This window comes from Pelodiscus sinensis, chromosome 3 (assembly GCF_052426305.1).
Source record: "Pelodiscus sinensis isolate ZL-2025 chromosome 3, ASM5242630v1, whole genome shotgun sequence".
NCBI classification, from domain to species: Eukaryota; Metazoa; Chordata; order Testudines; family Trionychidae; genus Pelodiscus; species Pelodiscus sinensis.
The window spans coordinates 82,597,659-82,621,529 of NC_143054.1; the positions used below are offsets into that span (position 1 = coordinate 82,597,659).

The 23,871-nt window shown below is 42.0% G+C and overlaps 1 long non-coding RNA gene across 6 annotated transcripts in view; it reads right to left on the reverse strand.

The window, feature by feature from the left end:
- LOC142827856 (uncharacterized) overlaps positions 1-23,871 on the reverse strand; it is a 109,655-nt gene that overhangs the window by 7,971 nt on the left and 77,813 nt on the right. For 3 of the 6 annotated variants that reach the window (XR_012902633.2, XR_016349157.1, XR_016349156.1), the window contains 3 exons: positions 18,850-18,960; positions 15,649-15,758; positions 2,277-2,695 (listed from right to left, as the gene is read on the reverse strand). This is a non-coding gene — a long non-coding RNA (uncharacterized LOC142827856). The remainder of the gene's footprint in view (positions 1-2,276; positions 2,696-15,648; positions 15,759-18,849; positions 18,961-23,871) is intronic. The other 3 variants (XR_012902637.2, XR_012902635.2, XR_012902638.2) reach the window with 3 other exon arrangements.

Here is a 23,871-nt window from a genome sequence, read left to right on the forward strand (position 1 = left end):
TATTTTTACATTATGTCAAAATAACTGCTAGTAGTGTAGACACGGACTATGTTATTTCAGAATAACATTTGTTATTTTGAAATAACACTGCTGTGTAGACGTACCCTAACTGAGCTGGAGGGCCTGCCTTTTATATTTCTGGTTCACGTTTCACTCAGCCTACAGCGGCTGCTTCATGCAGCCCGGCCTTTTAGAGCTGCCTGCATGCAAGCCCTGCCCTCCATGACTGCCTCCTTGCAGCCCCTAGGGCCTCAGGCTGGGTAGCCTGGGTTTGCTAGGCCGAAGCCTCCCTCATTGCAGGCAGGCAGGACCCCCTCCTCCTCCCAGGAGCTGCTCTATATGGCCTTGAGCTGGGTCCTCCTTACCTGCCTCAGCTGGGCTTCCTCCTGACTCCAGGTCTCAGCCACTTAAAGGGCCAGTACAGGGCAACGCCCTGTCACACCATATTTAAAAACAGAATGATAAGTTTGGATGTTCTGTAAGAAGATGCTTCACAAGTTTTTGAAAGAACTGGCCCAAAGCTTGGTGCTGATTTTTTGTTGTTGTTGTTTAAAATACATCTCTAATTTTGAAACCACTGCTAAATAGCTTTCATAAGCTCATGGTTGTTATAATTTAAAGTTCTCCATGTTGCCTTCAGTTTGGGGCTCTCTAACATGAAATGGGTATTATGAGGTGCTTGCTGCTATATATTTACAGGAAAAATTGGACCATTGATTCAGTACCAAACTGCAATTATTGTTGTATCTCAATTACATTACCTATAAAGGGATGTGATTGTAATTTTGTATCTTACATGAAGTTTTGTGGGCACAAATACCTGCTAGTGCATTTTATAGAACACGGACATTCAACTAGAGTTGAAGGTGCAAACAGATACATAGACTGGCAGTGCGGGCATAACATTAAAAATTGTGAACCCTTTGGGGTCTCTGAAAAATCACGGGCAAAGACTTAATATCCTAAATCCAATAATTTTCTGCTTCCTAGACAGCTGTCCAGCTCATCACATCCTTAGGCTAATCCTGCCTTTAATAGATGATATATGAAGTGACTGGAAAGCTCCGTAAGGGATCATAGTTATGCAGTTATTGCACAAAAATGCTCTGAAGGGTCTGAACACTGAAACAAAGTCTGCCATATGGGAGAAGGATTTAAAAACAAAAAACAAAACTATCTTTAAAGACCAACATCAAATAAGTATACATCAGTTTTGATGTTAGTCTCCTTCATTGAGATATAATTGTGCCACAATCTCTTTTCATTTATTATGATCTAAATAATCTGTCTCCATCAGCATTTCATATCATCATGTGTTATCATATGTTGAGGAAACTATTTTCGTTCCTGGCTCAGTGAACCTTCCGAGATCCACAATTCAATGAGGTTTTGATGCTTGGCTCTGAGAATCTATTCTGAAACCCTATAATACCTGCTTTAATTTAGCTAGTTATTTTTAACCAGAAAACATGATTGAAATGCTTCATTTTCTACAAACTGCAAGCATTAAAAAATGGTTCCTTAGGAGTGAGTGAATTCTTAGGTTATGCTTTAGTTTTTAAACTCTCCTGCTGCAATTCACAGTGGCCCAATTGCTCAAGTCAAAGTGCAGCTTTTTAGTCAATTTGAAAATAATATATTTTCAATACAATTGTGATGAGAGCCTTAGCTCTGCAGTTTACTTGCCTGGGATCTGTTACACATGAGAAACATCTGCCATAGGGTGACCTCTAGCAGAGGAAGACATTTATATTTTGTTCGTTTTCCTGTTTAGAATTCTTTGCTTGACTTTGACCTCTGATTTAATGGAGCACTCGCTTCCATAACAAGATAGAAGTTTCATAGTTCATGAGATTAGACCCGGCCTATCCCTAAAGGGTGGAGTGCTTTGAACTATAACAATACAAGGGTGACTGTGTCCTAGAGCAGTGGTTCTCAACCAGGGGTCCAGGTTCACCTGACAGTTCATGAACAGGGTTCAGACCTTCCTCCAACCATGGCTGGTGTTAGATTCACTACAGCTCAGGAAGGCAGCCAAAGTACCACTACCCCAAGGCCCTGAACACCACTACCCAGGCCTGAAGCTGAAGTCTGAGCAACATAGCTTTTTAGGGTCTCAGGCAATTGCCATGCTTGCTACCCACCTCTTAAATGCTGGCCTAGCTTTTATATGCAGATGAACTGTTGTGGCCCAACTGGGCCATAGAGATTTTACAGGCTATTGTAGGGAAGAGGGTTGAAGGTATCAGAAAGTAAAAGGTTGAGAACAAAGTTACCTTTGCATACCAATTGTATGTGTCATTTCCAAACATTGTGATGGCTTCCCTGACTGAAAAAATGTGGGTTTTGATTCATATCACTTGAAGAATTCTGTTTAATTCAAAAAATATTGTCGGGGAAGAGAGGAGTTAAGCTTCATACAGACACCAGCAAATATCATCAAGGAAATGCAAGTGAACTGCAATAGGAGAGAAGTGAAAAGACCATGCACTAGCAACAGTCACTTCCAAATCTTCAGAGCTCAGAAACAATGAAAAGTATGGGGCTTCTCCACCACTTTGTTCATGAACAATTTTTGTACCCATTGTAGAAACCATGAAAGAATAGGTTCTCTTGTAAGATTTATGGTACTTCCTATGACCAATCAGACTGTAAATACAGCCAAAGCAGCTTCTTGTAGGATTCCAACCACAACCTGGAGGTACAAAGAAGAGACAAGTATGATTTGAGTGGTTATTCTGTACATTAAAAAAGGCTTGACCTGAGATTTTGATTGAAAGGATCTCTCTTTCACTGGAACTTGTTTGTCCATTCTTGTAAATGTAATTGATGCATACTGGAAAAATTCATTGATCTTTTTCAATTAGATTATTTCAAAAGAAGGAGACATATCTAACAATATGCCATTTCATTTTGTATCAGTTGGCTAGTGTGTGTACATGGAACCCTGTACACTGACTGGGAACAGAACTCATCTGCTCAACTCTGTCTCACATACTGTTTTATGTTCCTAGAACTTGTGCTTTGGGAGAAGTATCCCAGTTCTAGTCCTGCCATGACTGAAGGTCCTAGTAGCAACACAAAGAACATCAAGAATCAGGAACTCGTCTATCCAGACAGATTTGCAACAATATTAAGATGCAGTGTTTAATATTAGCTTCAGCTAGGTAATGCCTCTGTGGGAAAGAAGTCTGAGATTAATTGACGACATTTAAATTTGATTATCACTGAATACGATACCCTTGTGTTTTCATTAGTTAAACTAATATGTCTTTATGAACAGTGCAGGAGGCGTTAACAGGATATGTTATGTCCCTGCTTAGCATAGAGTCAGGAGCTGATACATTCTGGGAGTTATTACTCATATCAACATGTTTCAAAGTAATCGTGGAAAAGCAAGTTTGAGCAAGAATTATTTTCTTAATTCAAATGATGTACAGAAATGCTTAGAGACACCTCCAGTATTCTTACTTGGTGTTTCAAAATAAGATGGCCAGCAGCCCTGATGTTCCCAGGACAGTCTTAAACTGGCCTTTCAGCCTCATGGAATGAACTACTGTTTGGGCTGCTTCTTTCATGGCTATTAGAGGGAGAAGATTTGCCTGATTGTGTCACCACTGTTATGGCTGATGCTGCAGTGGTGCTAGTTTGTCAATCTTTCTTAGGAGTAAATAAGTTTTTATTGCCCAATTAGTCTCTTTGCAAAGTACATGTGCTTAGAATAATGCACGATCCATTATGGCATGTTTGACTTTCAGTCAAGCAGTGCCCTAGAGAGACCAGAAAACAGACCCCTTCCCATCTCCTCCAAACAAAGAGAAAAGTCAGGCATAATGTACATATTGCACTGTTGCCCCAATTTTTAGATCATTAGCTGACCACTGTGGTCACCTAATCCTAAAACCAGCCAATTCTTTGGTAGCTACCATATGAAAAGATTCTGTGAAAGATCAAGTTAATGGGTCAATCATTGAATTGCCTTGTTCCTGTGTTGTTGCCCAGATGAAATAGTCTATACAAACTCTGGTGATCTTGTTCCAAATATTTTTTTACAAACATGCCAGCCAGAGTGGGTATTGAAATCACTGCTTATGGCTGGGGGTAGGCGAATTGGGAAAAGTGCAATAAGATGGGGGACACCCTTGATCTCTTCCTTATGTCATCTCCATGCTCTTCTCACCACTGGCAAAGTTCTCTACCCCTTTTTTTTACCACAAGCAAGGGTTTCACTGGGTGCTTATCATTTTGCTCCATACTCTAGAGTAGAAGCATTGTCCTTTGAGGGTGGGATGGTTGAGAATAGGACTCTGGGTCTAAGAGGCTGGAAGGTACAGGTTGTCTTATAGAAATGGGGAGAAAGAATCAGGTGAATGCACAAAAGGCTAACCATAGTTACCTGACCTTTAAAAATATAGGAGTGAGGAGAGGTAAAACCTCTCCTACCCTTTATTCAGGAGCCAAAACCTTTCCAATACCAACCTGGTGGCATTTGGGCTCCACTTGTGGAAGGGAAATGGGTGCTCCAAAGATCATTGTGGTTGTTAGTGGGCAGGTTGGCTGAATTCTCTAGCCTTTAAGGGTGCATCTACACTGCACTATAACTCGAAATAAGATACACAATTTGAGCTATGCAAATTGTGTATCTTATTTTGATGCTATTTTGAAATAGCTTATTTTGTCCTTTGGTGCTGTCTACACAGTGTGAGATTTTGGAATAAAGCTCTATTCCAAAATCTCCCTTACTCCATAGAATGAGGTTTGCAGGGATATCAGAATAGTAAATCAGAAATAAGAGGTTTGCTGTGAAGACATGGGATAACTGTTTCAGGATACTTCTGTATCCTAAAATAGCATTGCAGTGTAGACGTAGCCTTAGTCATGCTCATACAGATCCCTGCTAGCTATCCCCAGTTTTTTAGTTTTGCATAAGGCCACAAGGATTTCTACCCAAACACCAGGCTCTGTCTCTGGGAAATTAAAAGCAACCCACTACAGGCAGTGAGTGCTGCCCATTCTGGCATCAGCACACCAGCTATGTTTGGAATCTGCTGAAATAGGTAAATGATATTTTCCAATAATTTGTAAGATACCTTGACATCTTTGAGTAGGTACATATCATTTTCCATGTCAACTTTTATAGGATTCCCTTTGTTCCATTAATTGTGAACTACTCAATAATGTGATAAAAGACTACATGGTTTGTGAGCACATGTGGATCAACCTGACAGTGTCTGTTAGGGTATGTCTTCACTACCACCCTAGTTCGAACTAGGGTGGTTAATGTAGTCATTCAAAGTTGCAAATGAAGCCCAGGATTTAAATATCCTGGCCTTCATTTGCATCTTGCCAGGCACCACCATTTTTAAATCCCCATTAGTGCGGACTCCGTGCCCATGGCTACACGCGACACGGAGTAGGTAGTTCGAATTAGGCTTTCTAATTCGAACTACCTGTACACCTCGTTCCACGAGGAGTAACGGTAGTTCGAATTAGAAAGCCTAATTTGAACTACCTACTCCATGCCGCGTGTAGCTGCGGGCACGGAGTCCTCAGTAAGGGGGATTTAAAAATGGCGGCGCCCGGCAAGATGCAAATGAAGGCCGGGATATTTAAATCCCAGGCTTCATTTGCAACTTCGAATGACTACATTAACCACCCTAGTTTGAACTAGGGTGGTAGTGTAGACATACTCTTAGAGAGTATGGAGAATAAAACACTGGGAAGATCTTTTCCACTAGATTCAATTTGTTGAATCCCATCAAATATTTTATTTCAACACTGTCAAGGAAATCCAGTATTATAATTCTATTAGCTTTTTTCTTAAGCTTAGATATGACATTATCATCTCACCCAGAGTAAGCACAGCATCCTACTGTACTTCCAGGAGTAGCCTGGAACCTGCCACCCCAGGATTCAGTATAACAATCACCCTCCACAGTTGTGCTGTGTTCAGGTGAGCAAAATGCCATGACAAATTTATAACTAGTGCAAGAGATGTTCCTCAATACACCAGCATAATTCTATTGCTAGGTGCATGTTGGGAGGAGGAGGAAATAAATGCTTCAGCCCCTTCTGTCCCCTTGATGACCACCTGCATAAGATAGCATAGGAGGTAGAAGTTCTGTAGATCCCCATATGCTGTAAAGGGTGGTTCAGCATAGCAGCGCCAGGGGGTGCCTTAGGTGTTATGTCCATCTGAATACCAGAGATTCCTTAGTGCCCTCATTACAGGGTATCATTTTCTGACATTCCTTATCAGGCTTGAAAAGGAATTTCCTGGAAATGCTGCCAAGCACATATTTTTTAACACTGCAGAGCAGATAAGAGTAGTATTTTAAAACAGAAAATGTTTTTAGGAACCCGCCCAATAGTTTTATTGGCAACACAGACACATTGCTCTCATAAAATAATAAATGCAATGTATTGTTTCTTACGGTACTGTAGGCAGACATGAACCCCATCTTGTTTCCTTTCCCCCCCCCCCCCAGAGAGCAAGAGAAAGGTAATCAGCCTTTGATGCCCTGGGAACGCAGGTGTGCTGCCTGTCCCTGACTCTACCATAAACAGAAACCAGAAAGTAAATGGGCTAGCTGACGACTGGGAGGCCTCCCGTCACCCTGATGGCTAGTACCAGTAATTGACATGCCTGCACTGTCCCAGAAGAGGAATCTTCGCCCATCATATACCAGAGGTGCCCATTGTCTGCAAATTCCCTGGTGTGAATTATGCTTTGCACCCTTTGTGGGAAACTTGGTGTTCAAAGCCATTTTTCCTAATTGGCCACTTGAATCATAGAATCATAGGACTGGAAGGGACCTCGAGAGGTCATCGAGTCCAGCCCCCCGCCCTCAGGGCAGGACCAAACTCCATCTACACCATCCCTGAGACCAGGAAGAAGCCTACGTGACCCAAGGGGTATAAAGAGGGTTTAGTAGCCCACCCCATTTGAGCTCCAATCATCTATACCTGATGGCAGGTATTGATTGTCTCCCGAGGTCTGTGGGACTCCCAACATCGCCCTACTTCTTCCCGAGGGATTGAGAGAAAGACGCTGGCCACGCCAAGTCTGGAACGCAGGGGTGAGAATATATACCTGCTATGTGTCTATTTTGCATTCATTTAATAAGAGCTCAGAGAACCAAAAGGGTTTCATGGTACCTGTAAGTGACTTCTTAGTGTAATTTCTGTCCTGTCCTTTGTAGTGGCTGTGTTATCTGTAACACAGCAGTAGCATTTAACAACTAAGTTTACCCTGTAACAATAAAATAGTAACTGTTTAAGCTTTAACCTGACTCCTTCAGTTGCTGTAACAGAACCAAGCACAATTTAAAAGAACTTCAGCCGGTCATAAGGGACTCACTGCCCTGATCATCGGCTGACAGGTACGCCTACACAGCAGTGTTATTTTTTGCGCATCTATATTACAAATCTTTATATTGAAATAATGTCGAGCTGGAGGATTTCTTACTCTGACTCATGGTAACCCTCATTTCACGAGGAGTAAGAGAAGTTGGAGGAAGAGTGCTCTCTCTAAGACTGCCTGCTGTGTAGACAGCACTAAAAGCCAAATTAAGCTATTTTGACTTCAGCTATGCAATTGATGTAACTGAAGTTTCATAACTTAATTCGACGTTAGCCCTGCTAAAGACTCACCCTCAGAAATTCGATGTGGTCTGTGTGGTAGAATGGTTTTCTAATCCGGGAAGGAACATGCCAGGCAAAGAGAGAAGTTAGAGAAAACAGTGAAGAAAAAACCCAAACTCCACACTTATTTTCATGTTTTATAAAAATAAATAATGGATAGAAGCAGCAAAGGTGGGGGTAGGGAGAAGAGAAGATACTTCAAAGAGGCAGTACCACTTGAAGCCTGGTAAGCGCTCCATGCGGCGCTGCTGCTTTGAAACGCTGTGGCAGCATTTCAAAGTGGCTGCGCCACATGGAACTAATCCTGGGCTCCATGTGGCTCTGTCTCTTTGAAATGCCAGCATGGTGTTTCAAAGTGGCAGTGCCTCATGGACCCCAGGATCATCTGGGGACTCCCCAGATGATCCCAGGCTCCAGCATGGCATTTCAAAGCACGCAGAGCCTGGGGTCAATGGGGGAGTGTCCAACTGACCCTAGGCTCCATGTTGCATTTCAAAGTGGCAGAGCAACATGGAGCCTCAGGTCAGCCCCTGCTTGGAACTCTTGTACATTTCAATGCTTCCATGCCACATGCAGCCTGGAGCCAGCAAGAAGTCCAACTGACTCTGAGCTCCACGTGGGTGCTTCACTTTGAAAAGCACAAGAGCCCGAACAACTACTCGACTCGTAAATTACTCATTAGTTAACATCCTTAGGTGGGACCAGTCTACCCTGCCCCCATTACATTCTGAAGGAACTTTCTACATTTTACAGTGTTTGAAAATGAATAAATAAATAAATAAATAGGCTCTCCTCCAGCAGAGTTCTAAAAAAACCTCCAGGACTGATGCAATAGTATTGCATTCAAGTAGTGCTCAGTTAAAAGAGGCAAGTTTTAATCATTAACATTTAACATTTTTGTAAATTTTTATCAAACATTTAATTGATAATGTTATGGAAATAGGCTTTGAAAAACTGGAAATCAGTTTTCAGTAGATTAAAAAAAAATCACAATAACTGTTTTAATAATCAGAGGGGGAGCTGTGTTAGTCTGAATCTGCAAAAGCGGCGAGGAGTCCTGTGGCACCTTATAAACTAACTGAGGTGTTGGAGCATAAGCTTTCGTGGGCAAAGACCCACTTCATCAAATGACATGAATCTGATGAAGTGGGTTTTTGCCCATGAAAGCTTATGCTCCACTACCTCAGTTAGTCTATAAGGTGCCACAGGAATCCTTGCCACTTTTGTTTTAATAATTGTGAAAACTGAGTTTTCAGTAAATGAAAAAAATTGAAATAACCATTTGATATTGATAAACATTTGATAAAATACTGATAAAAATGGGTTCATTACGGACCCTTAGCAATGAAAACAACTTTGAAATTTCAAATTTACCCACAATCCTCATTTTAATTTTTCAGCCAACCTTACATTCACTTTTAAACATTGGTGGACATTCAGTGATGTTTTTTCACCAGACACTCTTATTGCAGCTGGAGAAACCTGGGCTTAAGTCTGAGATGTGGTGAATTTATTACCTAAACAGCATGGTCTGGAAATGCTGCAAAGAGAAAACAAATTGCTTAGCCTCTAGTGGGAGGGACTGGATTGCCTATTACTCTCTCAGCAAATACCTCAGCTAATTAAGCACTGACAAGCTCTTAAAAGCTTTCCTTAGCCAAATGGATGATGGCCTTGACTCTGGCTCCTCAGGAGTCAGGGGTTAAAGTAAGGAAAAAAATGAGATCATCCTTAGGGATGTGGAAAGCATACTGGAGTAAAGAAAATAAAATGAGCTGAGACTGTGGGACTCTCTTACATTTTCCTTTTCCTTTTGATAGAGCATTTACTGCATGAAAGATTCCGTGTATGTGTTAATTTCCCTGATTAGGAGAGGATAAATTCCTCATTTCATGTGCACCTCTGGAACAAAAACACCAAGAATGGCAAATTACTTACAGGAAAGAAAAAAGACTTCTCAGGGCACTGACGGGAATATAACAACTAGCACTTGTCTGGATAACTAACCACGTATCTTGTACAAAGGAATAGTGTATGAAAAAAAACCTCCAAAAATAGTGTTAGAGGAAAACTTTCTCTCATTTGTAGAGTGGGCATAGCAGAAAATGTCATTTCAGGCCCCCATTTTAGCTTGATTTTTCACATATTGGCTTAAGCATTATTTATGTATTTAGTAACATATGGGATTGTTGCTTATTGGGCAGATGGGTCATACTCCCATGGGACAGTGTGCATGCAAATAGTGCACTCTTCCAGATGATATTAAACCACAACAAAAACATGCCTACATTTGAAAAGGTTTGTCATGTCTAGTGAGTTTTGCCTGGCTGGTTTTGTATACAAGAGTAGAGATTCATGCTGGGTTGTTCTTATTCTAAGTTTAAGATAGATGATTGAGAAATGGCATGCATATGGCATTTTAAATAGACCAGATCCTAGAGATGTGCTACCCTGAAGAGTTGTGCTGATTATATACCAGTCAAGGATATAAACTGCCGCATCTTTGTTTCTGTACATATCTTTTATTGGATATTTTGTGTTTCAAGTCTTTAGATAATGTCTACACAACGATGTCCGGGTTCATAGATCTCAATTTAGCAGATGACGGATTTGTTAACCTGATGATGGAGCATGTATACCCCCCAGATTAAGAATTGGTGATCCCTGCATCCCAATTCTGGGCCTCCACCATCCTGTAGCCCCTATCCTAACCATTCATTACCAAGACCTTCTAGCACCCTCCCAAAATGTGACAGCATTTGTGATGCAATATGGAAAATTTGACCATCCACCAAACTTGACTGTCCAGAGGACAAAAAAAAGTCAGCCCAAGGGATTGAGAGATACACTTCTGACAGACTCCCATAGCAGGAGTCTAGCAGAGCTGCAGCAACACTGCAGAGCAATAGGGCTTGAGCCCTGGGACTTGGCTTTACTCAAGTTTGGATCCTCCATCTCACCTCCAGGATCTTAAGATTCTGATCAGGGTTAGTGCCATTTATGTATAGCTGTTTGGCTCAAGCCTGAGCTTATGTTGTAGTTTAGACATACTCTTCAGTTAATCTTGTTGTTTTAAAACTAATGGGGAAATTGAGACATAGGGAGAAAATTAATTTGTGCATGAAAGGTTCAGGAATTTATCCAGCTGTGCCATTGTAAAGTCCACAGGTGGACCTGAACCTGGGGCCTCTGCAGCTTAGCTCAAGCTTATGCACCAAGTGCCACTATACAGGCCACTGAACCACACCCAAGGAGTGTGTGGGTTACACCATGAAAACCTGTTTAGAGATAGGTAAGAGGTTATGAACAACAACAATTTCCTATATTGCACCTCTTTCCTAGTTACAAAACAAGTGTAGGAATTATGTCATGAACCATGAAAATCCAGGATGGATTGAAGAGTACACACGTAATACTTTACAACTTCTGTGGGTGGAGAGGAAGTTTAAAGGAATGCTGCATCTGATTGAAATTACTGGAGCAATTCATGTTGGCAAAATACAATTATGTAAATTGTAATCGGGTAGGACAGAGAAATCAACAGCACTATTCCTTCAAAAAGTGGCAAGCTTCATGATATCTTTCTTGACTAAATAGTACCTTACTTTTACATCTTGATCAAAAGATAACATCTCCTGCAGCACAAAACCCCATATCTATTACTGCATTTCATGGATTCAGATTAAGGGGTTCCAAAGCTACCAGCAACCTTTGTGATAATTTAGTCTGATCTCCTGTCTAGCGCAGGGTATAGAACATACCCAAAATTATTGCTAGAGGTATCTTTTAGAAAATACCCAATATTGATGTTTGATTCTGTATAGGCTACTGGCTCAGTACATTGTCAGGTTTTTTTGGTTCAATTCTGATTAAGAGGGGAAAATATCTTCTTAATCACAGTAATCTGTACAATAGGTAACTGTTGTTTAGATAGCTTTGATGCAAGTTATTATCCTGGGAAGCTTATTTTTTATAGGATCAGAGACTTGTGATAATGAATAGTAAGGAACCAGATATTTAAAAATGGGTGCCTAATGTTGGACCCCTAAATCCATAGTCAGACTTCTACATAAACAGCCTGGTTTCTAGAAATCAGCTCCTGCAAAAACCAGTAAGCACTTCTGGGTTTCAGAAAAATCAATGTTTAGTGATGAATTTAGGAACCTAACTTTAGGCATTCACTTTTGAAAATCTTGGTCTTTCTTATTTTATCATAACTTGTGCTGAGATTCTATCAAAGAAACAGAAACACCCGCCTGGTCATTCAAAGGGCAATAGTTTGATCCCCATTTTTCAAAAGAAGACTAGCATTGGTCAGCTGCAGTTCCTGGGTTGTCTTAGAGCTTGTGGCTGACTCTCTGAAATACCCATGCGGAATCAGGTCCTTTAGTTAAACACCTGCCTCTTACAATACTGAAAGACTTGTGCAAACCTTTCCAAAGTTTTTTTTATTCAAAAAGAAATTAAAAATTCATACAATGTTGACATACTTTTAATATTAAGGAAAGCAGACTTGTGTGCCTACCCTGTATTTCAGTACTTTCAGCAGTTCTACATGAATTCTGCATATAGCAGCTCATAAAATATGTATTAATGTTACATTTGAACAGTGAAAGTCACAGCTTGTGAATTTCTTTGGCTAAAATTGGATTAAAAATCTAAAAACTGATGTTTCATGGCCATATTATTTTTTTAGGAAAACAGATTGCCATCGTGTATATATAATGAAATCAACAGACTGTGACTTTCATCGTTGATCACCCAGCAGTACTATCTACTCATCACACACTAGACGATGAGTTGAAGAGGTTCTATAGTATTTGTTTGTAATGCTATATTCTGTTTCATTGCATAATTATACAATAATATTTTATCCCCATTTAATAAAAATCTATAGCAAATTTGTTAACAATTCTAGTGCATTTTTAACTAATTTATTTAATAATGGAAGTCTTGTTCCTGTCAATGGTAGCGGTTACTAATCTGTGATATTTATTATATCTAGTATTCTAAATTCACAAATATTACACTCCAAAAGCAAGCCCCAGGCCCCCCTGTATTATCTTTCTTATTAAGCTGTGCTTAATAAGGATATCAAGTGCTAAGGAGTGAACTGGTTCAATTAAAATAAGAATTGACCTGAACTCTACTTGAAGCTCATCTGTATTGAGCCATGACCCTTTTAGAGGCTAAAAAAGGCAATTAGTTTACACATTTTAAACTGAATTTAGTACTCAAGACAGTTTTTGGATTGACAGCGGTGACAAATAAAGTCTTCAGTTGTATAAAAGGGGAAAAAAAGTCATTGCATGGAAAGATTCTCACATTACGCTGTTAATGTGCTTCATCCCTAACCCAGGAATGAGAGGGTTTCATCTTCATGCCCATGAAATCCATGGGCCTACTGAGAAAAATCACCATTTTGGTCAGTGATTTTAATTGTATGGCCACTAAGATCTGGCCAGAGCCCTTTTAGTCATTAGCTGCCAAACAGCTATTAAATAATCAATATTGTGTCTTGGCTGAATGCTTAACTGGTGATCAAAGAGGTGTCTTCTGTGCTTTCAAACAGCATCAAAAGGCCAGGTGCTAGATCTTGCTAACTCTGATGGCAATAGCTAAGAAATGTCAAACTCACAGCTGGAGACCAAAGCAGTTACTTACGTGTTAGTATTGCTCAAAATAGCTATTAATCTTATAAAAATGTATTTAGTTTTTAGATGATATAGAATGTTTTTCAGGTTGCTGCATGAATTCTTTTCAATGTTCGTATTCCATGCTATAAGGAAATAACTTTGATAAGGTACGTCTACACTACAGCGTTAATTCGAGTTAACTTAATTCGAAATAGTTAATTCAAATTAAGCTAATTCGAATTAACTCATGTACACACAAAACCTATTTTGAAATAGGGTTTTGCTATTTCAAAATAGTGCATCCACACTGAGCGGACCCTGAACCGAAGTTAAGGCTGGCCGGAACCAGTGCTGGCACGGCATCAGGTTAGGACTTAGTGTGTGGGGCTGCTGCCTGAGGCTAACTGAGGTCCGTGCTTAAAAGGACCCTACCCCCACCCTGGACAGACAGTTTTCAGGGTTACCTGCTTGCTTGTCTACCTCGATGAGGGACAGTAAAGCAGTCCTGTCTTGGAGTGCCCGCACTCGGGACACCACAGCACTCGGCCACATGGAGCCAGAGCTGCCCCTGGGCATGCCAGTGCATCTTGTGGCGTCATTGCCATCAGCCTGGCTGCACTTGCTGCAGGCTGCCATCCGGGGAGTCCATGGGGGAGGGGGGGTGGCTGATAGGATCCAGGAGGCCCTGAGAGAGAGTGTCCACCCCGAGGAGCTCTCAAAGCCACCTCAGGCCTCCCCACTGGGGGGCTCGTGCCCCAGTCCTCCCTCACATCCTTCCACTTACCCCTTCCTAATCCCTCTTCCTGATGTCAAACAAAAGACACATGTTCAAAAATAGTAACTGGGTTTATTGAATAAAACTGGTGGGGGGGATGGATGAACCTCTGAGGAGACTGGGAAAAGGAGGAGGGAGAGGGGAAGAGAGAGGGTGGGAGAGGGGTGGGGAAAACCTGGGAGGAGGCAGCTGGAAGGGGGAAGCAAGGGGAAGAAGCGGGAGGGGAAGCTCAGAGCCCAGGGTTGGGGATGTCTCTGGACCAACTTGATTTTCATGCAAACCTGCTCCTGGGTTCCCATGTGGCCAAGCTGGAAGCTATCCTGCAATTGACGGCCACATTCCTCCATCTAGTGCATAGATCATGGACATTGGGGGCATCCCCCCAAACTGGATTAAGGTCCATGATCTCCACCCTGGACCAGGAAGGCTCCCACCTTCTCCAGCCCCCATCAGGCTCCTGGGGAGCAATGGAGGGCTGACTGCCAGTGGCTTGCTGGTTCATGTTTTGGGGCCACTGGGTCAGGGGCCCTGGTGGCCACTGCTGGCTCTGGGCAAAGCCACTGAGGCCAGGGTCTACCCCTTTATTGGTTCCAGGGCTGGGGGAGAGGAGAGTAAGTTTTCCTGGTTGTGCCCAGAGTGGCCACCAGGGCTCCCTGGGTAGGGCTGGAGCCCCCCTATTTCGAATTAAGTGTCTACACAGCACTTAATTTGAAATAACTATTTCGAATTTTGGATTACTCCTCATAGAATGAGGTTTACCGAATTCAAATTAAACACTCCACTATTTCGAATTAATTTCAAAATAGCGGTTTGCATGTATAGACGCTATTAAAGTTACTTCAAAATATCAGCTGTTATTTCGAATTAACTTTGCAGTGTAGACATACCTATAATGTTTGCTGTAAATGTGTAAACTGCAGGTGGGAAATGTTCCTCTCCTCCCCCCATCAGCAGTGCAGGGAAACTAACCAAAAATAGGCCATCCAGGAGCATCACAATACAAAGAACTTGTTAATGGCCCCTATATGCAAGGAAAGAGGCTGAATGAATGAAATAACATCAAACAACAACAATAAAAAAAGATACAGATTTTTTTCCATCTTTTTTGCTATTTAAACTCCCAAATGGCCAGACACACCAAGTTGAAGACAGAGATCCCCAGGTTACCTCCTGGATCTATCCTGACAAGACATTTTGAATTGATAGATCACCACAATTCTGTCATTCTGAGGATTTAGATTGCAAGTCATTTTTGTACATGTATTAGCTTTCTTTATCTTTTAAATAACTCAATTCTTTTTCCTAGTTGATAAACCTTTAGATAGCCAAATTGTTATAAACTACAGGCATTGTCTTCAGTGAGGATCTAGGGTACCAACTGTTCTGGGGTAAATGACTAGTCTCCTGATGCTGGAAGCAACCTGAATATTATGTGATTTTTTTTAGTGTTAAGTCGCCATAAGTCCAATTTGCTTTGGTGCCAAGATAGACTGGAGAGTCTAAGAGGATGGTGTGTGACTATGATGAATTGTTACAGTAATCCAGGAGTTCACATTTGACATTTGCTTGGTGAAATATAGTGATAGAACTTACCGCCAGTTTGCGGTGTCTTCTTTTTTTTAAGGCAGTGTCTCCTCCATGGTAGGGATTCAAGAGTCACTCCAGAAATCCACATGCAATTCAGAGTCTTGAGAGGATTTGTCCTCTGGTATTTCAAACAGCATCCAAAGATTTTGGTTAAACTTTTGATAAGGGTTTTGAAAGCTTGCCCCTAACAGTCAAAATTAGACTTGGTTTCTGTTGAAACTTTTTGATAAAAGAATGTTTTTTTCAGGGGAAAAAAAAGATTTTTTTTTTGCAAGAGTGATATGTAAAATTTTAATTTTGTCTTAAAAAACGAACACCTAAACACCAACAGCTATTGTGTTTTTATCTGAAAGCTGCCATTTTTGGGTAATATATACATATTTTTTGCAATTCAGATATAACACAAGGGTACCTCAAGAAAGTTGTACATTCTCTTCAGAATTTTGCAAGTACAAAATACAGGCACAGATCTCTCAGAGTCAATTTACATATGCTGAAATGAGGTACAAATACTTGGATATTCACCTGCAATCCTTTTTGGTGCACACAGATATTGTGAAGGTAATATGAAATCACGAGAAGGTAAGAAAGCACTCAGCTTTTTGAAGTTTGCCTTTTTTGAAAATCTGTCTCAAACTACTAAGAGTATAAAAACAAAATGATTGATTATGAGATAATCCTGGGTCGATTATGAGAGAGTATTTAGCGCAAGCAGATATCCAACTGTATGCTTGCTGGTTGAGTGTTTAAAAAAAAAAATCAATAAGAACCTATATATTTGGTGAAGGATAAATCTGATATGACCTTTATATATAGAACTCATATGCATTGTCAGTAAGAGAATGCATGATGGTAGAATAAGTTTGGTCTAAGTTGTATATAATAACTTAATTGTCTGATGCCAAAACATATTTGAGTCACACTTTTAAATATCCATTTATCAATATTGATTGTATCTTGTGGTCAGTATATGTAATGAGGGGTTTTTATTTTGTTTTCCTTTAACAGAATTAAAGGCTCAATTTACAAGAGAATTTAAAGATTGTTGGCTGGAGATCTTTTCCACAAACATTCACAGCCCCCATTAACTATCTTAATCAATAGCCGTTGTTCATTTTGTCTCTTCTATTATTAGTAGAAATGGGAATGAGGCTGATCTCTCTGTAGGGGTTGGAATATATATTCATAGAGTGTAAGGTCAAAAGGCTCTATTAGATGTGAAATCAGAATAGATGATCTATCACAGGCCATTGAATATCACTCCGTGCTGAGCCAAATAACTTGGGTTAGTCTAAAGTTATGCCAACACAGTGAAACAGTGAGCCCAGGTTGACCTACACCAGCTTATGCCACCTGAATCAAAATACCTGCATAGCTCAGGCTTGGAAGCCCACTCTCGCCTTAGGCTCCTGAGCTGGAGCTCTGGCCTGAGTTATACCATATGCACAGCTGCTCTTAACACAGTAGCAGAAGCACAAATCTGTCAGTTTGGGCTCTAAATCTCCTTGCCACAGGCCGCTACTCGCGGAGTAGACCTACCTTGCACTGTTTCAGCCCTCTGGAGATTAAATAGATGTGTGCCGCAGTGGGACAGGTCGTGACTCATTGCTGTGGCACTTCCTGCTGAGAACTCCAGTTCAATCCAGCCACAGAGAACTCTCTCCTGGCAGCGTATTCCTCACTGTTACCCTTTCTGTCTGTTTTCCACTACTCATGGCACCCTTTCTTCAAGGTACTACCCTGCAGCATTGCCCCACACTCTGGGGTCCTCCTCTCTTAGGAAACCCTAACCCCTACACTCACCCATTGACAGTTGTCACCTAACCCCTGCCTCAGGGGCAAACTGCAGTCTGAAATGGCCACCCATCATTGGCAAGGCTGTGAACTTGCTGCCTTTGCCTGTCCTGACTGCTCCTCTGCTGTCTCTGGGCCTCAGCCTGGGGTTTATTCAGGACTAAGCTCCTCTGGCTCACCCTGCCTTCCCCCAGCACAGCTCTGTCCAAGGTACCCCATGCTATCAGGCAGCTAGGTCCCTCTCCTGCTGGAGCAAGAATGAACTCCACCTGGCCAACCATCTTTTTATACAGCTCTACTGGGCTCTGATTGGCTGCAACAAGCACTCTCCCAAGTAGCTCCTAGCCCACTGCTCTCTCCTAGGGCTGTTTTAACTCTTTTTCCTTCAGTGTAGAACAACCATCCTGTCACACTTAGGCAGAGCACAGAAGAGCCTCTAATGCCAATGTTGGATTTGGTAAGCTTTTTTTCCCCTCTTTGCTTTTCATATAGCCTGATTCTCCATTACATTGTATTTTGTATAGTCATTTGCAACAGTACAAAAATGGCTGTAAAATGTTAATTTGTGGGCGTAAATGATTTTGAGGTACAGGACAACAGGGAAATCATACCTGACTGTTGCAGTCCTGACTTTAGACGCCTTTTGATAAGCACCATGTAAAAATACTTAATTATAATTGTGGTGTAGTACATATTTCATTAAAGTGTGCCTTGTTGATAATTACATCAGATAGAAGGCACTGATCACAGCAGATCAGTTAATACTCCTAATCCCTGATGGCCACACATATATAGGAGTTTTGTGCCTTCCTCAAGGATTCTGGTTACATTCTGAGTTTTAGAAGTAATTTCTAACTATTTTGTTCTGTAATGAGGAGCATTGCTGAGTTCAAATAAAAAACCCCCACAACAAACACCACCACCACCCAAAATTATGAGATTACACCTACAAGAAATTACATTTTACTGACTTACATTTTCACTGTTGTTGGAAACAGGGTCTTCACTTCATGTCCTAAAATATGATATTGTCTTGGTAATTGATTAATGATTACCTGCTCCAGCCATGAGTTTCAGGCAGCACAGAGCAGATTGGTAATCTGAGGCATAGTTAAGGAAGGGTTTAAGGCTCCCTATCTGAGCTCAACACTTCCCTCCCAGCTAAGGCCACAAGTATACTTATCATCCCGGAGACTGGTTTTCTGGAGTTTGATTTATTGGGTCTAGTAAAGATCTGCTAAATCGAAAGCTGAGGACTCCCCCAGTCAGTGCTGGTACACCTCAGTCACAAGGAGTAAGGGAAACCAATAGAAGCATTTGCTGTCTATGGCCTCCTACTGTAAAGACATTCCTGAAGCCAAGCTTGGCAATGTTGACTACAACTACATTATTTACATAGCTGGAGTTACATACCTTAACACAGCTTTCGGGGTCTAATATAAACTCGGCCTAAGAAAGGCAGTAATTGTGAGGAGAATGGACCAAATAATTTCTTATGGTAATTGCTTCTTAGTTAGACTTGCCCTGAATAGGAAAGTGTTAAAATTCAATATCTTGACAATGATTGAAAAAAAGCCACAACGTGTTTAATGTAGAATGATATGTATTTATTTCTGTAATGAAAAGGTGGGGAATACAAAATTATATGGCACCATCAATCTGCAGACACGCTACTGTATCTCCAGGCAAATTAGTTGGAGCTAATTTGGATCTGTGATACGGATATGACAAAGCCAGAAGAAAACTGAAACAGCTTTAAATAAACACATAATGCTATTATTGTGCTAGAAAGCATATTACTTTGTTATAGTTAAGGTGCAGAAGCACCATGTGAAGGGCTAAAGGTGAAGTCACTAGACAAAGGAGCTGGAGCAGAGAGAGAGAGATGGCTTAGAAACAAATAGCAGAAATGATGCATTTCCTGAAGTGACTAGTCAGATTTCTGGTCCTCAGTAGGTGAAGGACTGACAGTGTATCAGCATGATTGTTCAGAGAGCTACATGTTGTCATTTGGGACGTGACAGGAGTTAGGCTATTAGCAGAGCCGCAAAGTGACTGAGGCATTGGGGTAATAGATACAGATCTCAGCTGTACTCAGGATCAAATGAGAGATAAATGAGATTCTGTTATGCTTAACCCATTTTCCAGGATACACGCTCCGTTCAAGTTTGACCTGCTCTCTTTGATGAAAAGGCGGCTGTGTTTCTTCATCACAATACGCCTGTACTCACCATATGTCTGACTCAGACTCCCAAGAAGAAGAAAACATTTAATACAATTCTGCCAGGCAGCCCAGACCCAGTGCTCGCAAAAGGGATTTGCAATGTATTAGCTCTGCACTTTCTGAAGGGCTGACAGCAGAGTAGTGTCTTCTATAAATATGTTTTACGTGGGCAAATATAAACAGCCCGAAGCGATGTTAACATTTAATAGATGCAAAAGGAATCCATTATTTCTTAGGACCAAAGCTGAGTTGTTAATTTTATAATCAGGGTGAACAAATGGTCTCAAGTTGATCCTATCCTGAGCATCTGAAGAATATTAGTGAATAAAAGATGTTCCTGTAAAAGGAGACTTTCCTTCCCTTGTGGTGTTTATCTACCTATTTTATAACCACGTGCCACATATGAAAGTAGCTCTTTGAAATACAGGCAGTCCCCGGGTTACGTACAAGATAGGGACTGTAGGTTTGTTCTTAAGTTGAATCTGTATGTAAGTCGGAACTGGCATCCAGATTCAGCCGCTGCTGAAACTGATCAGTTTCAACACCGGCTGAATCTGGACACCAGTTCTGACTTACATACAGATTCAGCTTAAGAACCCCAGGCATCCCCAAGTCAGCTGCTGCTGAGACTGATCAGCAGCTGATTCCAGGAAGCCCGGGGCAGAGGAACTCTGCCTCGGGCTTCCTGTAGTCAGCCGCTAGTCAGTTTCAGCAGCGGCTAACTTGGGGACGCCTGGGACAGAGCAGCTTGGGTGCTGCTGGGTTGGTCCAGTAGTGCGGCCGCTCCTCGGCGCTACTGGACCAACCCAGCAGCACCCGAGCTGCTCTGCCCCAGGCGTCCTGATTCAGCCACTGCTGAAACTGATCAGCAGCGGCTGAATCAGGACTCCTGGGGCAGAGCAGCTGGGGTGCTGCCGGGTTGGTCCAGTAGCGCCAAGGAGCGGTGCTGCGGGACCAACCGGCAATGCCCCACCTGCTCTACCACAGGCCCCGGCGTCCAGATGAGCTGGAAGCGCCGCGGGTCCGGCCCCGGGTCCTCCGCTGCTTTGCTCCCTGTCTCCCTGGTCTGCTGGCTCCCCCAGCAGACCAGGGAGATGGAGAGCAGCTTTTCTCGCCCAAGAGGAGGCGGGCAGCGGGACCAGGCATCCCGCCGCTCCAGTCCTCCGGGGCGAGAAAATCCCCGTTCGTAACTGCGGATCAGGCATAAGTCGGATCCGCGTAACTTGGAGACTGCCTGTAGTGTCAAACAACGTAAGGGCAGAAAACCAGGCTTTAGTCACATTGTAATGTCTGGATTATCCCCAAGAATCAAAAACATTAATAAGATCACAATTGTAACCCAGGTGCCTAATGGAGAGATATCTTTTTAAGACATCTATTGGAGGGAGATAAGATTGTGTCTGGGTCATTGTTGCCAGGCAGATGAACAATTAGCACTCCACATCCAGGCCTTTATGGAATTAGGTCTGATCATTTTTTGGTACATTCAATAGGCTCCCTGTTGCTGGACTCGGACTCCATGAGGGCAAGGACTCAGGGCAGCTGCTTCTCAAAGTGTCCTTTGTGGGTTGGGAGAAACTGAACCCCATAGCAGAAAGCAGACTGTTGTCCCTAACTCTGAAGCATTTTGCATCAGGTTAGTGATCTACTCCTTCAACAGGGAAGCCTGTCTGTGCTGATTATAGAAAAAGGGTGACTGGAGGGGAAACTCATTTCTGTTATTTTAGTTATTACTTAAATGTGGTTTAATTTCTAGCCAAACTGGTTTAGTTAAATTGGCTCAACTTGTGTGATTCACTGATTTTTTTCTAATTTAAATGTGATAAGGGGAAAGTCATTTATTTTGGTCCTCATTACTCCGTATTTCTCTTATAACTGGGATTTTTAAAACTCTACATATTTAATGGTGTGGTAATTCATTGGTTATCTGACTAGCTTAACTGAGTGATTTCAGCAGAGGGTGCTTTACTATGTGAGTTAGGCCCTGGAGATATAAATTCTAGCTCATCCAAAAGTAACCACATACCCCAAGAATTCAAGTTCTATGAATTGTATGGAGGATGTTACTATACAAGCCAATACTATCAAACGAAAGCATACAGGGACCGGCTGGCAGAAGCAGGGCTGGCCGGGGAGACGAGATCAGTGGGGCTGGCCAGAGGAGACCATGGTGGTGGTGGTGGGGAACCAACTGGCAGAAGCAGGGCTTGCCAGGAGCAGTGGAGCTCACCAGAGGAGATTGCGGGGGGAGGGGGGAAAGGGAACTGGCTGGCGGGGGCAGTAAGGCTGTCTGGGGGAGATCGTGGGGCTGGCTGGGGAACCAGCTGGCAGAAGCAGGGGTGGCAGGGGCAGCAGGGCTTGCCAGGAGAGAATCGGGCGGTGGGGACAGCAGGACTGGCCCGGGGAGGGGGGGGGGGGAGGAGGAGGAGAGAATCGGCCACCGGGACAGTTCAGGGCACACACAGATCCTGAATAAAAATGTAAAAGCAGTGCCTTTTAAATATCCCCACTGCTGACAGTGAGGTTTAAAGGCACTACAATGTGTCAGAATGGAGAGAACCTGGTGCATTCACCATTTGGAATGAAAATATGGATAAAAAAATTCCAAAGATGGTGTCAGCTTTCTGAAAATAAATGAGCCCCTTTTCAATACACGATGTGGTGGTGCAGGGTTTTATTGGATTACAGTCCATTTTTCCAATTAATATTCCCTTAACTTGCTGGTAAGAATGTTGTAGGTGGCTGTATCAAAAGCTTTGCTAAAGCTGGCCCTGGGGTCTTTGAGAGGACCAAAACCAACATATCTGCATATTCATCATTTGCATAATGAATATGCAAATGGATGTTACCAGTCCTCCGAAAGCTCGTGAATGGATTTACTGGTCCCCATGTAAAAAAGTTCGGGAACCCGTGGTCTACACTACAGAATAAGGTCAAATTAAGATATGCAACTTCAGTTACATTAATTGTGTAGCTGAAGTCGAAGTACCTTAACTCAACTTTTGGTGCTGTCCACACTGTAGGAAGTTGAAAGGAGCTCACTCTCCCTTCTACTTCTCTTACTCCTCATTGAAGCAGGACTACTGTCATTGACTAGAGTGCCCCTCAGTTCAAATTAGTGTGTCTTCACTAGAACCGCCAACTTGAACCCTGGAAGATCGACAGCAGCAGCTTCAATCTTCTCTCTAGGGTAGGCATACCCAGAGAGAAACTGTCCAAGATGATTTAGTAAGGTATGTCCCCTTTGCTCAGCCCCTGAAAGAACAATTTAAATGTTTTTAGAGATATTTCAGAATTTTCTTCTGTTTTCCCCTAAAGCACAAAATTAAGTCCCAATGGCTGCTAAAATGAGAAATTCACAAGCTGGGAAGACAGAAAGTTCAGCTCATAAAACTATTATGCATAATTTACATGGATGTTCTGCTGAGCTTACTTGGGAATTGCACAGAAGAAAAATTAATTACACAGTTTTAATATTCATTAAACCTTTCCTCCCGAGTGACAGTTGTGACTTCAGTATTACATTCTTAAAGATTAGATAATTGTTATGTATTGTAGCTAAAATACATCTTTGATATCCTATCCTATTCCTAACCAAGTCCAACTTAGGTTACGGGTTGGACATTATGATGCAAGAACAGGGATAAAAAACAGGGAATTAAAGAAGCTGGGGCTGGCTCCAGAGTGTCTCCTTGTTCTCTCTTGAGGTTGGGGGAAACAAGCTCTTTCCTCTGTCTCATATCTGCTTTGCTTCATCTATTCTGTCAGTCTTGCTTCTAAGTTTCCATAGTCTATCTGGCACCCAGGTCCCTCCAGCAGAGGGAGGCAGGTCCTTCCATGGTCAGCCTTTGGGAAGAGGATCACGTGAGTATGGTATCATGTTAGATAACTAGATCTGTATGCTTAAATAAATACAATTTGATGACTTAGAGGAAATTCAGTTAATCTGTATACTCAGTGTTATATGCTTTGTTCTGCTTGTTATTTTAACACCTGTTATAATAAAGCTTATTATACCCTCACTGAGTGTGACTGTAGTTCTGCACCCCCAGGTCCTCCAGAGGTAGAGCTGTATTGTTCTACCAATTTGTAACCTGGGAATCGGAGGAAAAACCTTGAAACTTCGTAGTCAGATTGGCAAGCCTACCCACATAAATTTCACTATAAATCCTTCTCAGGCTATAGTATTGTATATAACACCAGAAGAGGAA